This window comes from Taudactylus pleione, unplaced genomic scaffold, assembly GCF_031769625.1.
Source record: "Taudactylus pleione unplaced genomic scaffold, aTauple2 ptg001460l, whole genome shotgun sequence".
In the NCBI taxonomy this organism is placed as follows: Eukaryota; Metazoa; Chordata; class Amphibia; order Anura; family Myobatrachidae; genus Taudactylus; species Taudactylus pleione.
In genome coordinates, this window is record NW_028285858.1 from 146,253 (window position 1) to 151,152 (window position 4,900).

Below are 4,900 nucleotides of genomic sequence, written 5' to 3' on the forward strand. Positions count from 1 at the left end.
CCGTGAACTCCATCTAACATCCGAGTACAACTGCAGCTGTGCATCTGGGATCTCATCCCGTGTACTCAGAATAACATCCAAGTACCATTACAATGTCACTCTTTTGTGCCAGCGGTTCATCTGGGTCCTCTGCCTGCGTACTCAGTACAACATCCAAATCCTGCCTAAGTGCCACTCTCCTGCTCTAGTGGTGCGTCCAGGTCCTCAATGGGCCTTATTCATTGCCCTTCAGTGTACTACTCCTGGAAGTTATTCTACGGTGCCAATACAGTACCAGAGAGGTACAGAATCCTTGCTAGTGCTTCTCCCAGAAGTACATCCTCCTGGGTCTCATCAGTGTTATCTCCCTCCATTTCCCACTTGTATCAAATACCTGACCAAAGGGCTGTGACCTGCTTGCTGGGTGCAGCTAAACCCATATTCCGCTTGAAGGGGTCAATGGCGAACACCTCCCAGCAAGTTAGACTCCACACCTTTGGTCAGGTCTTGTCAACATCCGATACTTGTGGATGAGGAGGACATACATCCAGGCCCCTCGCCTCCGATTCCTTCCTCAATCCGGGACCTCAGCTTTCAGCTCCTCAATAGGAGATCCTCCTGAGTCGAACGTGACAAACTGATTATGTTTTGGCTGCAATATTGATTAGAATTGCTGACATATCCAAATTTGAGGTGTTATCACTGAGAGTGTGTGCGCATTAACCACTCAAACTCATTTGTGAATTATCCTTTGCTGATGCATATGACGCTGATATGACAACATTGGGTACAACCACATTTTTTAGGACACTGAGGACACTTTTTCTGAAGTCTCTGTACATTCTCGGTATCGCCTGCCTAGTGAAGTGGAATCTAGATGGGATTTGGTACCGGGGACACACTACCTCCATCAGTTGTCTAAATCCCACTGCACTAATGGCGGATACCGGACCCACGTTTAACACCAACATAGCAGTCAAGGCCTCAGTTATCCGCTTTGCTTCAGGATGACTGCTGTCGTACTTCATCCTCCTCGCTAAGGACTGTTGGAGGGTCAATTGCTTAGTAAAAGAAGTAGTGGTGTTCCTACTTCCTATCTGGGATAATGAATGACTCCCAGCAGCAACAGCGGCAGCAGTTGGCGTAGCAATGCAGGATCCTCCCGAGGAATCCCGGATAGGAGAGTCAGTCATGCCAGGGACATGGCCTGCAGGACTACTTCCGATCCTGACTGAGGAGGAAATTGATGAGGAAGGAGTTTATGGTGTGGTTTGCAGGCGATTGGATACAACAGAGCAAAGGGATTTAGGTGTCCCTGGACTGCTTACGATCTTAGCCAAAGTTTCTGAATTTGACAGTAACTTATGAATGCGCTGCTGGTGATGTATAAGGGAGGATGTTCCTAGGTGGTTAATGTCCCTACCCCTACTTATTCCACCTTTACATATGGTACATATGGCAAGACAGATGTTGTATGGATTTGGATAGAAATATTTCCAGACCAAAGAGGTGGAATATTTGGTCCTCTGCCCAGGCATGACCGTGATGGGCTTTGTCATCCCACGGACAACTGTCTCCCCCGGTGCCTGATTTAAACAACCAATCTCACCATCAGAATCCTCCTCGTCAACTTCCTCCTCAGCGCCAGCTTCACCAATATCCTCATCCTGTTGTACTTCAACAGTGACATCTTCAATTTGAATATCAGCAACTGGACTGTGGGTGCTCCTTCCAGCACTTGCAGAGTGCGTGCAAATGGTGGAAAGAGCCACCTCTTCCCGTCCAGTGTTGGGAAGGTCAGGCATCGCAACCGCCGCCACACTTGGACTCTCCTTGGGGATTTGTGATATCTGCTTAGAACGCACAGTTCTTTGCTGTGCTTTTGCCAGCTTAACGCGTTTGATTTTTGCAGCGGGAGGAGGGCTTCCATCGTCATGTGAAGCTGAACCACTAGTCATGAACATAGGGAGAGACCTTAGCCGTTCCTTGCCACTCTGTGTCGTAAATGGCATATTGGCAAGTTTACGTTTCTCCTCAGATGATTTAAATGTATTTTTTAAGGTCATTTTCCTGAACTTTGTCATTTAGGATTTTATATGCCCTCTACTATGACATTGGGCATCGGCCTTGGCAGACGATGTTGATGGCATTTTATCGTCTATGTCATGACTAGTGGCAGCAGCTTCAGCACTAGGAGGAAGTGGTTCTTGATCTTTCCCTATTTTATTTTTATTGGACAAATTTTTGTCCTCCATTTATGTGATATTGATATATACGTGCGGCTAAGGACACACAAACACAGAAAAATATTTTTACATTTTTTTTGGGATGGACTGCACTTTGGGGGTTACACCACCCTTCAACAGACGAGCCAGCCGGCCCTTGATTTATAGAAATAGAAGTAATCTGAGTGTAAGAAGGCGCTGGATATACAATACAACTTATATCTACTAAATAATGCACAAAGAAAAAGGAGTATAACAAGGGCCAGACTTAACACAGTCTCCTTTGGTTCATTACTCAGTCTATATCCTTCGTGTACGATTTAAATCTTCTGAATTTCTCGGTATCACATGTATCCAGGAATCAGAAAAATAAGAAAACATACAAAAAGAAACTTTCAGATATTGGCCCTCATTCAGAGTCTCTCGCAAGATGCGATCGGTCGCTTGCAAAAAGGGGCCGGGTATGCAAATCAAGTGATCACTCTTTGCGCTGTAAGGACGCCCTCTATGTCTTAGTGAGCGACGGCAGTTAGCGTACGCTGGACTATAAAACCTCTCACTCTCAGCACACGTCATCTCCGGGAAGAGTCTGATTAATCATGAACATCGAGGGCCATTGGAGCTGCTCGCAGCTCTAGGGGTTGACCTAACCTACCCAAAGCACTGCGAGCAGTTCAGGCTAAAAAACAACAAAGTCACGTGTGCGATGACGCTAATTTGCTAATTATGCACGCCCTTTAAACGCCGTTTGGGTGGTCAGACACGCCTGCATTCGCACAACCACTCCCCCGTTTACAAGCACCTTCCCCTGTTACCACCCACAAATGGCACTATCTGTCACTCAAAGCAGCGGCCTGAAAGTGGCTTGTGAGCTAGCAAAATCAGATCGCAATGAATGACTTGCGCATGCGTACTGCGAATTATACGCATGCGCAGATGTGCGATTATCGCTCCCAGCGAGCGAAAGTGCCCTAATGAGAGACTCTGAATGAGGTCCATAGTCCTTCGGGGAAATACTTCCACACAGCAAGAGTATTCAGGATAGCAATTTCTAGTGTAGTTATTACCAAGCTACATACCCCAACTTACATAACTGCAAGTGAGGGAATTCCTATCTGGGTATCTTTTCATCCAATGGCAACACGATTCCTTAAAACAGTAAAGCAATCATTGGGTGCGTACCCTACTTACGGGCTGAAGATGGATCCTGATGCTTATCAAGGTTTCTTTTCCAACGATCTCATACAGGTTCTAAGTGATATAATCTAAATCCTCCTTCAGCTATCCCTCAAAGTATAAGATGATTTGGAGGACAAAGTATTATATCATGGAGTTTTTAATCCTTTTCTCAAAACACAAAAATAAAAAAATAATACCAAATACTAAAAACCTACAGTTAAAATTATCATCAACAATGATAAGGCAGTAAGACAGATAGGGGGGTAAAATGGACTCCAGTATTCCAAAACATACCACCCCTGCAATCAACTCCTACAGCCAGTAGTCAAAAGAAGAGTCTAATCCAGATGAATAAAGTGTTGTTTTTGGGACACTTTATTCATCTGGGGTTGTTTTTGGGACACTTTATTCATCTGGGGTTGCTTTTGGGACACTTTATTCATCTGGGGTTGTTTTTGGGACACTTTATTCATAACGCTCATGGTGACCCGCACGGTAGCAGTCATGCTGCTATTTGCTCTAACAGGGGTATTCAATATGGGTGCGATAACATAGTTTTTTGCGTTAATATCGCACTTTTTTACTTTTTTGCGTTAATATCACTGGTTTTAGTTTTACACCGTATTCAATTTCAAAGACTTATCGCAGTTTTGAAAAGTCTTTGATAAAAAACGGTGATAACTTTTCACCATTGAATAGGTGTCGAAAAAAAGTGCAGAATTGGGGTTTAGGGGTGCAGGCTTAAAAAAAATATACTGGGCACGGTGTGTGTGTTTTGTCTTTTTTTAACTATTTTACAGTGAAATTACAGGTGCCGCATGTCTGCTGGCACTTGTAGTTCCACAAGTGCAAAATGGCAGGCATGCTGGCACTTGTAGTTCCACTGTAAAGTACAATAGTGTTACATTATTTGGCCCCCCTATTACCCCCATACCCACCTCTCCAGGGGTATGGGGATGAGCCCCAGGCTTCAGCGTAAGCCTGTGGTGCTCGGGAGAGGGGGGACCCTTTTTTGGGGGGTCCCCGACTCCCTCGAGATCACCGGCTTGCGCTGACCGACTTGGGGTGTAATGCTTTGGACCTGGAGCCCCGGTGATTGGGTCTCCGCGCTGTGGCATTGCACCCCGGTCAGTTGGGTCTGGTGCTGGTCTTAAATATAGGGGGTACCCCACGTCATTTTTGCCCCCTATATTTAAAACCAGCACTAGTCCCTGCAGTCTGGTGTTGGTTTCTAAAATACGGTGGAACCCTACACATTTTGTTCCCCGTATTTTTAGAAACCACCACTGGCTGGCAAGCCTGGGGCTGGTTTGGCTTTTGGGGGGAGTCCTTATGTCATTTTTTTTGTAATTTTTTATTAATTTTTTTTACAGGTTAACTAAAACGGGAAATTTCGGGAAATATTCTAGGGACCCCCCTAAAGATGTCTAGACATGGGGGATCACTATGGGTACCCCCATTTTTAACACCTGAAGGAAGACGGGATTTCTAATAGCAGCGGCAGGGAAAAACACCTT